Raw genomic sequence first — 12,390 nt, forward strand, 5'->3', positions numbered from 1 at the left:
AAGGTGGGGGTGGGATACTAAGTTTCAATAATCAGGGTTCTTCATTATTCTTTTACCTGAATGGGCTGGCCACCAGGCCACAATTGTATAAAAATCAGATTCTAAACGATGGAAAAGCTTTTCTGCGTGGCTGCTGAAGGGGGAAAGGAAGACAACTGAGACATGCCCCACCATGCTGGCTGGGGGCTGGTGACATCTGTGGGCCTCAGTGTTGGACTCCAGATGCAACAAAGCCTAAAGTTTTGAATATGTATGAAGGTCAATGTGACGTTTTCCAAAAACAGTCATAAAAGATGGCTGCGAAAAACCCACTAGTATAACAACTGTATGTAACAAGAGCATATAGGTAGCTGCAGATGAATGCTCAGGTCCTTAGCTGTGGTGTTTAAAAATTCTTCAGACCAGGCCAGGTGCAGTGGCTCACACCTGTAATCCCAGCACTTTGGGAGGCCGAGATGGGTGGATTGCCTGAGCTCAGGTGTTAGAGACCAGCCTGGGCAACACAGTGAAACCCCATCTCTACTAAAATACAAAAAAAAAAAAAAAAAAAAAAACAGCCAGGCGTGGCGGCGTGCGCCTGTAGTCCCAGCTACTTGGGAGGCTGAGGCAGGAGAATTGCTTGACCCCGGGAGGTGGAAGTTGCAGTGGTCCAAGGTCGTGCCACTGCATTCCAGCCTGGCAACACAGCAAGATGCCATCTCCCAAAAAAAATAAAAAATAAATAAATTCTTCAGACCAGCGTGGTGGCTCATGACTGTAATCTCAGCACTTTGGGAGGCTGAGGTAAGAGGACTGCTTGAGCCCAGGAGTTTGAGACCAGCCTGGGCAACATGGTGAGACCTTGTCTCTACAAAAAAAATTAAAAACTACCCACAAAGAAAACCCTAGGTCAAGATGGCTTCACTGGAAGGAAAAATGAACTGGTCAGGAAGACAGACAAATAGAAGCAAATAATGAAAGCATTTTATTTGACATTGATAACCTTCTCACAATAAATTATGTAGCAAAATACATGTTTGAATACTTTTAATTGCTAGGCAATAGTCTATTTTCATTTTTTTACAAAAGGTAGACAACTCCAAAGCAGATAGCCATTTGTAGCCATTCTATATAATCATAAATACACAAAACACTGGCCGGGTGCAGTGGCTCACACCTGTAACCCCAGTACTTTGGGAGGCTGAGGTGGGTGGATCACCTGAGGTCAGGAGTTTGAGACCAGCGTGGTCAACATGGCGACACCCCGCCTCTACTAAAAATACAAAAATTAGCCCGGTGGGGTGGCACGCGCCTGTAATCCCAGTTACTTAGGAGGCTGAGAGAGGAGAATCACTTGAACCCAGGAGACAGAGATTGCCCCACTGCACGCCAGCTTGGGCGACAGAGCGAGACTCCATCTCAAAAAAAAAAAAAAAAGTTTTAAAGTTTCGATAAATACAAGTTCCTGGTCTGCCTACAGTTTATCACTTAATAATACAAAGCAAACAAGAAAGCAAGTTAGTGGGTTACCTGAGAGAGCAAGACATAGAAAAGATGTTAATGCAGGGAGCTGGCCTCCTCCAAACATATCCCTAACACACAATATTCAAGCAATTCCCAAACTGTGATCAGAGAACCACTGGGATTAAGACCTCTGATCTATATTCACAGGTCTATAGGTGAGCAAAGGTAGACCTTTTCCTGAGTCTGAGATGGGAATATTACCTTCTCTATCTAGAAGCAAAATAATCCTAGACTCACCAAGACTAGATAATAGACACTGTACACGAGTAATTGAGGTAATCTACACTGGGCGTGACTTACATACTGATCCACCCCTAGGCAGCAATTCATACCTCACCCACCCAACAGGCTATATTAGAAACAGGAAGTACAGGTCAAAAGTCTCATTAAAAAAATAAGAACTCTTGGCAGCAGAAAATGAAAATAAAGAATGAAGAATGACAGCACTGGCAATAAACACATTCTTTTCTCTGAAAGAGAAGGGAAAGAACTAATGTTGGGCACCTATATGCCAGACATTTTATAAATTTCTCCTTTAATCCTCAGTAATCCTGAGATGATAATACTAGCTAGTAGTCTAGTTATTAATCTTCACAAAAATCCTGAGGTAGGTCCTACTAATTCCCACGTTACAGGTGAAGAAACCGAAAGTTAGTAAGTTGCCCAAGGTAGTTGTTATCCGAACTGTAGACACAAGAACTCCCAGACTTGAAGAGGTTAAGTAAACTTCCCCAAACTCAAAGTGGGAGTTCTTTCCCACTAACCTGTTGCCTTCCCCTCCCTACCCGCGATCTCAATTAATTCTCTATTCTACCCCCTTCTCATTTCTGTAGCTGTTTACAAAAACTATACCTAAGATACAAAGCAAATAGGAGTTATCATAAGAAAACACCTCCAAAAGCTAAGTTGTGGTATGATATGCCTATTATTAGAAAATGTCATTCAATTTTGAGCTTGGAGGGCAGCGATAGTTTGGAGATCTTTAGCACAATACCTGCCAGAAATGTAGCGGGCACTCAGGATCTGCTGAATGAACAACATCTTTTGAGTGGTTATGAATTCAATAACCCCAAATGACTATCTTGTACTTCTGGATATGACATGATCCCATTTTTTGGAAAATAATTAACCCATTCATTTTAAACAGGGTAGCTTTCTTAAAATTTATAGAACATTGATGAGATAGCTAAACTGAGAAATGCCCATTAAGGCATTAGTCATAACTTCAGGAAAATTCCAAGTGTTCACTTTTCCAAGCAAATTAAAATGTTTCAGCTAATAAAAACCTGTCAGAAAAACCCACAAGACAAGAAAGTATAAAAAGAAAAGAGCAGCCAATATAAGGGCATTTAAGATGTCACACATAAAAAATTATAAAGCATTAATCTAACTTGTACCTTGGTATTTAACCCTAAAACTGTCACCTCAGATAACACAGTATTTTCTATGCAAGAAAACATTATCACCACAAATGTAAAGAAGCTTGCCCACCATAGCAACTGTTGCTACGTAGGGTTTTTTAATGGCTAAGACTGAAAGACAGAATTTGTAGAAACCAGTTAAAATGCCACTCCTAGCAGTATCTTGTGATACTGTGAATGCTTTCACCTTAAACTTTTTAAAAGACTCAATCTTTGACTTCTACATGTGAAAAAAAAAGTACATCTGGGAGCACTCAACGTAAGAAAACTACCAATTGTCCATCACCCAATGAAAATACATCCTTTGTTACAATGACAGCAGCTACTTTTCCTTAATAATTCTAGAGGAATTTCTTCATTTGAAAAGCTGGCTGGCCTAGATTTCTCTATAAACTAAATGACATGCTACTTTCGAAATTATCCATCTCAGAAGTTCAAAGAAATTTAGGTATAAGAACACATTAATACTCTCATGAAACAAACCTTATCCAGGTTACCCAAGAATTGTGACAGATCAAAATCCAGTTTCTCATTTCAAATCAAGAATCACATTATTTATTACCTTAAAATACTAAGCCCTTACCTAATTCAATGGCAAATCATATTGGTTTTCAGTTTCTGAACTTGTACAAATCATACTGTAATATTTATGCAAAAGTTGTCATATAGTTGAATATTACAGACAGTTAACATCTTTTTTTGTCTGTTTTTTTTGTTTTTTTTTTTTGTTTTTTTTTTTTTGTTTTTTTGAGACGGAGTCTCGCTCTGTCCCCCAGGCTGGAGCGCAGTGGCGTAATCTCAACTCACTGCAACCAACCTCCGTCTCCCAGGTTCAAGTGATTCTCAGCCTCCTGAGTAGCTGGGACCACAGGCACATGCCACCACACTCAGCTAATTTTAGTAGAGATGGGGTTTTACCATGTTGGCCAGGCTGGTCTTGAACTCCTGACCTCAAGTCTTCTGCCCACCTTGGCCTCTCAAAGAGCTGGGATTACAGGTGTGAGCCACCATGCCCGGCCAACAGTAGAAAAGGGTACTCAGGGAACATAGTTCAAAAGTCATGACTCTCTATTGGCTGGACCAGCATTCTAGACTAGCTGTAGGGCTGAGGTATCTTGGTAGACCAGTTAACATTCACGTGGCCCAATTTCCCTTACTCTAAACCCAAAGTCAAACATAATCTCTAAAGCCTTTCATACCCTGAAATGCTTATCTTGTAATCATCTTTCTATTCAGGTAATAACTCAAAAGAAATGGTCTCATTTCCTTCATCCTCTGACTAAAGTTTAGTTAGTCCATATTTTATGAATCCAATCAACAGGATATTGTTAAAGAACAAAAACAAAAGACTTTTCTTAAAAGCTAGAAACGCCATTCTGTAGTGATGATTCCCAGATCTGACTCTTAAACTCAACAACCTCAACAGACAATGACAGGGAGAAAAGATCTTACAACTTTGAGCTGAGCTGGGGTTGGGTGGGAGGTGTGAGAGAACAGAGAGACAGTTACAAATTCACAAAAATGTATCACTCATTTCCATCTCCTCTAAAAAAATATGAAATAAGCCTTAAAAGGCTGTCATAGAAACCCATTATTAAGCCAATAAAAACTAATGGATAAATTATGTCATTTATCCAAGATATGGAAGAACCACCTATTTACAGAAATCCTACCAATGTCCTAGATCTTCAGAAACTACATTTCACTAAGCTGATCATCAAGCCCCTTCAAATTGCATCTAAGGACAATAATAATATTCAAACATCAAAAAAGAGGCACAGGTTCCACTCAACACCATTATTCCGTGGAGTCTTCCAGGACTAAATCATTTTATAGAATCTTTGCTATCTTTGTTCTCTAGAAAATGATATCCCAAAGACTCTGAAATAAAACCAGCAAAACCCCTGTATTTGTTTTCCATTGTGTCATAACAAATTATCACAAACAAAACAACACAAATTGATTATCTTACAGAAGTCAGTGGGCTTGACTGGGTCTCACAAGGGCTAAATGAGGGTATCCAGTGGGCGGGTTCCCTGCTGGAAACTCCGGGGAAAATTTGCTTCCATACTCATTCAAGCTATTGGCTGAATTTAGTTCCTTGCAGCTGTAGGACTGAGGTTCCCACTTCCTTGCTGGTTGTCAGCTGGGACTGGCCTTTCCTACTAGAGGCTGCCTGCATTCCCCGTCTCACGCTTTCAATCTGGTCCCCTCCAGTAATGGCAGGCTGAGTCCTTCTCATGCTTCAAGTCTGACTTCCCTTTCTGCCTCATCTCTGACACCAGCCAGAAAAAGTTCTCTGCTTTTAAGTGCTTATGTGAGTAGAATAAACCCACCCAGAAAATCCAAGATAATCTACCTAAGATCCTTAACTTTAATTAAATCTACTTAATATATTCAAGTTCCAGGGTTTATAGTATGGAAATCGCAGGGGAGCCATTCTGCTTACTGCAGTCTGCCTTCTGGTTTCCAAGGATTCATCTCTGTCCCAAATGCAAAATACATCCATCCCATCCCAAGGTCCCAAAGGTTTCCCATCTAAAGCTTATCATTTCAAAAGTCCCAAATCTCATTCATTTATTCAGGTGTGGATGAGGTTCTGGGGATAAAACAGTAAACCCAATTCCTGGGGCACAATTCCTAGAGAAAACAAGTTCTCTACTCCCAACATACTATTGTGAGACATGTACAGAATAACAGTTATAGACATTCCCGTTCAAATGGGCAAAATGTAAAAGAAAACAGAGCCTCGGGTCCAACGCAGTTTCAAAATCTAGGGAATCTCCATTCCATTTCAAAGCCTGGGAAAAATCCTCTCCAGCTTTTAGCTCCACCCCCCCTCTGGGCTCTCCTATCTCCGTCTGAGTCACCCTGCTTTTTTTATGAAAAGCAACACATTCACATGTGAGTAGTTTTATCAGCCTGCTTCCTATCAGTAGAATTTGGGGGGTCCAACAGCCCTATTACTTTCTGTCTCTTTCAATCCAAACTAAAATTGTTTATGTTGGCATAAAATTCTCAAGAACCTAATAGGCTTTGGAAGTATTCCACAGGGGTTCACTCCATTAAAGTTCACATTCACAAATAAACCAGGCTGCACATTTAATACTTTGCCTGGAAATCTCAGCTAAATATACAAGTTCATCACTTGCAAATCTGGCTTTCCATATAACCATAGGATACAATTCTGCTAAACTTAGATGCTACTACGTAACAAGGATCCCCTTTCTGCCAGTTTCCAATAAGAAACACCTCACTTCTGTCTGGGCCCTCACTAGCAGTCATTAACATCCATATTGCTACTAAAAGTCTGTCCTAGGCCTTTTCTTTTTTCTTTTTTGACAGGGTCTCACTCTGCCACCCAGGCTGGAGTGCAGTGGTGCCATTATCGCTCACTGCAGCCTTGACTTCCTGGGCTCAAGCGATCCTCCTGTGTTCTAGGCTTTTTCTATCAAGCCCCTCAAAATAATTCTAATCTTTATCTACTGCCACTTTCATTTTTAGGTAATAGTACCCCACTCCTGGTACCAAAATCTATACTGGTGTTCTACTGCTGCCATAACAAATTACTACAAATGTAGTGGCTAAAAATAACACAAATTTATTATCTCACAGTTATTGCAGGTCAGAAGTTGGGTGGGCTTGGCTAGCTAGGTCTTCTGCTTAGGGTCTCATGAGGCCAAAAACCAAGGTGTCTCAAGGTTGCATTCCTTGATGGAAACTCTGGGAAATTCACTTCCAAGCTCAATCAGGCTGTTGGCCAAATTCAGTTTCCTTCTGGTTGCAGGACTGAGGTCCCCATTTCTTGCTGGTTGTCAGCCAGGGACTGGTCTTTGCCACTACAGGCTGCCCACATTCCTTCTGATAACTTCCCATGTGGTCCTCTCTAGCAAAGGCAAATAGAGTCCTTCTCATGATTCAAATCTCTGATTTCCTTTTCTGCCCATTTCTCTGAGGCCAGTTGGAGAAAGTTCTCTGCTTTTAAGGACTCATGTGATTAGATTCGGCCCACCAGAAAATCCAGGATAATTTTTCTATTTTAAGATTCTTAACCTTAATTACACTTGCCAAGTTCCTTTTGCCATGTAACATAGGATAGTTAGATTCTGGGGATCAAGGTATTGACATCTTGGGAAGGGGGAGATGTAATTCTGTCTACTACAAATCCAAGTCCTATGGAAGGGTTTAAACTCACTTCCTAAAGAAAATCACCCCTTTCTTTAACAGAGTGTGAAGTAAAGATGTATATATTTTACTTATGTGAAGTATATATACATACATACATATGTCTTTACTTATGTGGCACAAAGATGTACGTTCAGACATAGAGACAATAGTAAAAACAAGGACTCACTCTGGATGAGTGAGTAGGCAAAGGAACTAAACGCGCAGTATGGAAAGGGAGTTGCCACCTGTTTCATCCTCAAATTGCAAGGCACTTCACCCATAACTACTTAGAAACTAACCCATGCTCCTCCTTAAATGTGTATTTCTCTTCTCTGTATTCCACAAGAGTACATAACTAGGCATTTTTTTTTTTTTTTTAAAGAAAAGTCACCTCACGGGGACCTAACTTTATAATCAGTTGATTAATCAATCTAAGCAAATTTCCAATCTTGCATTCTTTCTTCAAGTCATACACCCTCCCCCAATAGCAAACCAAAGCCAAGTATTTCAAAGTCACAGAAGGACAAAAACATGCCCTGCTAAGACTGCGGGTGAACTTTTGAGAATATCACGGAGGAGAACTAGCACTGGTACTGGACTTTCAGCCCCAGGTCCACCAAACCAGTAAAGCCAAATGACTTACAACAAAACCCTACAACAATTACAAAGATAATACTCTAAAGCCCTGTCTACAGTCAAATTCTTGACTGTAAATTTTACTTAGAACAGAAGAGCCCCAAATATACCAGCTAGTTCCTTTACAGTGACAGGTAAAAGCTACTTACTACACTTACTACCTGCCAGACACTGAAGTAAGCACTTGACACAAATTGTCTTATTTACTCTTCTTCATAAACTCACAAGCTAGAAAATACCATCATCCCCCTTTTACAGACGGGAAAACTGAGGCTTAGAGAGTTTAGGTCACACAGCTAAGTAGCAATGGCCCTGATATTTGAGAACCTAGGCAGTCTGGTTTTTAACCACTGGGCCTATACTGCACTCCTCAGATGGAATGAAGTCTCCAATTCTTGGAAAAATCTTCCCTTCTTAGTTTTCTTTTCTTTTTTCTTTTCTTTCTGAGGCGGAGTCTCGCTCTGTCGCCCAGGCTGGAGTGCAGTGGCGGATCTCAGCTCACTGCCACCTCCGCCTCCCAGGTTCAAACGATTCTCCTGCCTCAGCCTCCCGAGTAGCTGGGATTACAGGCACTCACCACCAAGCCCGGCTGATATTTGCATTTTTAGTAGAGACGAGGTTTCACCGTGTTGGTCAGGCTGGTCTCGAACTCCTGACCTCGTGATCCACCCGCCTCGGCCTCCCAAAGTGCTGTGATTACAGGCGTGAGCCACCACGCCCAGCCTCTCAGTTTTCATTTCCTCTCCCCATGTCCCATTCTCGTAGAATTAAACAGCTGAAAAGTAATCAAGTCTTCCCAAATAATTTGCCACCTCCTTTTCAGAACTCTTTCCTCCACACAAAGCAATAGCCAAGATGCAACTTCTCCTGACCCTGACTCTGCTTCCCCAAAACAAACTACAGAAGCTCCACCCATCACCTGCTTAATCTAGCAATGTTCCAACACTGCAAAAAACACACAACGAAAAACAAAATTGAAAAGTCCTACTCTTTCAAAAGGTCACCAACATATATACTCTTAGCCAAGCTTTCTCTCCATACCTCTTTTTCTATCCAGGCTCCTAACTAGTCCTTAACCCCAACTCCAGACGTTCTGCCCCACGTCTTGGTCCCTTCCCCCTTTCTCCCCAGCAACCCCGCCTGGGGTTCTCTCCACCTCGCACCCACTCTGCAGGTGGGAAGCCCAGCCCCGCCCAGAGGGACCCTAAGAAGGCCCCTACTCCAGCTGCCCAGTTCCGCGGGAGGGTTCACTGCACACTACCCAGCAGGCACCACTCCCTCCGCACCCTCCCCCAGTACCCCCCTGCGGCCCCACCCCTCAAGTTCCCTTCCCCCTCTGACGACCCCCTCCTCCAAGTTGTCCCCTAGTCCCCACCCAGTCCAGCCCTCTCCTCTGCAATAAGCTGGACTCCAGCAGCCGGTTCCCACCCTCACATCGGCCTCTGCCCCCAAACCTCGCCCTCCGCCCTGGGGGGTGGCCCTGGGCCTCCCCGATGGGCTGCAGGGGCCTCGGTTGGTTTATGTGTGAAGGTGGGGGCAGGGGAAGGCGACGGGCCGCTCGGGAGTCTGCTGGAAGCGTGAGGGTTGGCCACGCTCCGCTGCCCTATCCTGGGCCCACCCCACCCTCCGACGACCTCATCTGGCGGCTCCCAAGTTACCTGTGGTGGAAGCGGCAGCGGCGGTGGCCGCTCTCCCCTCTGCTCACACAGACAATATGGCGGCGGTGGAGGAGGAGACACACGGCTCGGCCGCCAGCCGCAGGGACCAGAGCGAGGCTGCAGCCGCTGCAGCCGGAAGCGGAAACCCCCTCCTACCAGGAGGCGGGGCGAGACAGCTTCCGACTCCGCCCCCAGAGGAATCTCTCTGAGTGCGGCCATGCTGGGATGTCCTATTGTAGCCTTAGGGATTCAGTTCTGGCCCAGGGTGCAAAATGGAAGGAATTCCCAACGCCAAGCAGAATAAGGAGACTTGCAATAGTTAAGCGCATTTTATTTCAATGGTGTTAACAAGTGACAACAGAGAGAACACGAACCTCCCACTAGGTGAACAGTTGGTTTGACCCAAGTTAAGATGGCGGTACCCAGGTTTCCCGCACTTCACCCAGCTGGCCCCTCCTTTCTTGAAAAGAACCATGCGCGACCTGCAGAGCTGTAGAGCCAAGCATTCTGGGAGCTGAAGTCTCTTTTGCTCTGACCCCTCGTTTAAAATTAGGGTTTCAGCAACACTTTCTGTTCAAACTTGGAGTTCGGAAGAAGTGAATGAAAGTTGGACCCTAGGAAGGGCATGGCGCAGGAGTCTGGGAAGTGAGGATACTAGCTCTCAAGAGACCAAGGCCCAATTCCTTCCTCCTACAGGAGTCCTGCCAAGAGCTGTGCGTCTAAAATACAGTGTTTTTTTTCCTTCTATCTGCCTCCCACCCCCGCTCTCCTTGCCCGAGCTACCTCCCCAAAACAGCCACAAAGCGCTTTCTACCATGCAGAGCTCATCATGGTCTCCTCATGGTCAAAAATCTCCCATGGACCTCTTTATGCACCAAAGATAGCCCAAACTCTTCACTTGACATTCAAAGTCCTCCATAATTTGGCCAAACCCTCCTTTCCAGCCTCCTATTCTGCCACTCTCGTCTCAAAGTCCGGAAGATTCCACCACTAAGACTGCATACAATTCCTGGAACTTAGCTGTGTTGCCTCCTTCCCTTTACACTGGCAGTTACTTCTCTTACTGTCACCTCATGTACTGGGTAATTTCTGTATGCCGATTGAACTAATTCAGGGATCCTTTCCTCTAGGGGTCTTCTCTCTGTTTAACTCCCTCCAACCCAGGCACTATCAGTCTAGTAACCTGAGGACCTCAGTCTGTCTCCTCCATCAGACTGTGAGCCCCCAGTGGACAGGGCTCCGTCTGATGATCAACCTCTCCTTTGCAGGCCCTGCTAAAAGCTGAAGCGTCTAAGAGTTGCTGAAAGGAGTTCAAGTGTTAGTCTCACCTCTGGTGGGACAGAGGTGTGAGCACTGGAACGAGGGTGAGGAAGCCAGGTTATTTCAGTACCAACCATTATCCCTAGCTGTCTCAGAATAGCTGGTTGTCTCAGGAATGGGCCTCTCCACCCTCCACAGCCCTGCTTTCACAGTTTGTCAGCTGACTAGCACCTCTGCTCCCAAAGAGGCACCTCCTCCCCACGTGGGGTTAGGGCTGGTGGTGGCTGCAGACTTATAGTGATGGCCTCAGGGAGGTGGCTGTGGCCTTCTCTGGACTTCATCTGCTAGACAGCTTGTGACATCTGATCCCAATTGCCTGGGAACCCACAACAGTTTTTCTCTCGGTATCCTGTAACTGGCGATTCCTCGCCTCTGGGCCTCCATTTCCCCACTTGTGGACTGAGGAGGTTATACAAGATAATCCCAAAGTTTCTGGGAAGCCATCTTCCAGGAAATGATACCCTTCTACCTTCTCTCGAACGTATCTTTTTGGCTCTCGTGACTTTGTTTTTCCCAACTGTATTCACATTTGTTTAACTCACAACAATTCATCATTTGCTATGAGCCAGGCACTGTGCTAGGTACTGGGGATGTGTTAGGAGCAAGACATACACCAGTTGCTCACTGGTGGAGCTTACCTTCTAAAGTGAGAAGCAAGTAATGCACAGGTAAACAAATGCATAAACAAAGTAATTGCAGGTAGCAATAAGTGCTACGAAAGGAAAAGATAAGTAGCTGTGAAGTATAGAACTTCAGCTTGAGTGGTTCAGAAGGTCCCTTTGAGAAGGAAACAGTAAGTGCAAATGTCCCAAGGCAGGAAAGAGCATCACAAGTTTGAAGAAGGAGGCCATGGTGGCTGAAGCACTGCAAATAAAGGGAAGAAGAGAAAGAAATATGGTGGGAGAGATGGGCAGGGCATTCAGGTCATGATAAGGAAGCTGGGTTTTCATCTGAGTGTAGTGAGGATATTTCCCATCGCTTAGCCTTCATGCCTTTCTGATCTCAGCCTCTCTCACAGCATTAGTTCTTCATTCTTCTTCATAGTTCTGGCCTCTATCTGTGACTTCATTCAGAGGGCTCACCTGGGCACACATATACAACCCTCATACTCACACAGGACATAATTGAAACCCAACTCCTGCCATCTATCAGGCCAACCTCATATAGGTCTCCAGTCTCAAGAGGCTTCCCATCCCGAGTGTTCACCTAGTTGTGGCCTTAACATTTATCCTTAACTCTTACTGTCTCTGATCCCCCACATCACACCTCTCAGGCTAGTCTTTCTGCAAACAACAGCAGCAGAAGCAAGAGTTAAGATGTTGAGAGTACTTGCACTGTGCCACACACTGAATGTTCATCATCTCACTTAATCCTTATGTCAAGCTGATGAGGTAGAAACCAAAAGTATCTCGCTGTACAGATGAAGAGACTCAGGTTCACAGAGATCACAGGCCATGCCCAAGGTCACATGCCGGAGATGGAGCTTGCATTTCAACCTGGGCCATTAGAGCGACTCTCTCTCTCTCTCTCTTTTGAGACAAGATCTTGCTCTGTTGTCCAGGCTGGAGTGCAGTGTCATGATCATAGCTCATTATAACCTTGAACTCCTGTGCTTAAGCGATCCTCCCACCTTAGCCTCCTGAGTAGCTAGGACTACAGACATGCACCAACATGCCTGGCTCATT

General features: G+C 44.3%; 1 protein-coding gene across 4 annotated transcripts in view; it reads right to left on the bottom strand.

Annotated features, from left to right (window-relative positions):
- Positions 1-9,559, bottom strand: part of CSNK2A1 (casein kinase 2 alpha 1) — a 70,587-nt gene extending 61,028 nt beyond the window's left edge. Inside the window, exon 1 of one of the 4 annotated variants that reach the window (XM_055266451.2) lies at positions 9,386-9,539. The gene's annotated coding sequence lies outside the window, so the exon portion shown is untranslated. Of the gene's footprint in view, positions 1-9,385 lie in introns of all 4 variants that reach the window. The other 3 variants (XM_063633789.1, XM_055266448.2, XM_055266449.2) reach the window with 3 other exon arrangements.
- Between the last annotated feature and the right edge of the window lie 2,831 nt (positions 9,560-12,390).

Source organism: Symphalangus syndactylus, chromosome 24, assembly GCF_028878055.3.
Source record: "Symphalangus syndactylus isolate Jambi chromosome 24, NHGRI_mSymSyn1-v2.1_pri, whole genome shotgun sequence".
Taxonomy (NCBI): Eukaryota; Metazoa; Chordata; class Mammalia; order Primates; family Hylobatidae; genus Symphalangus; species Symphalangus syndactylus.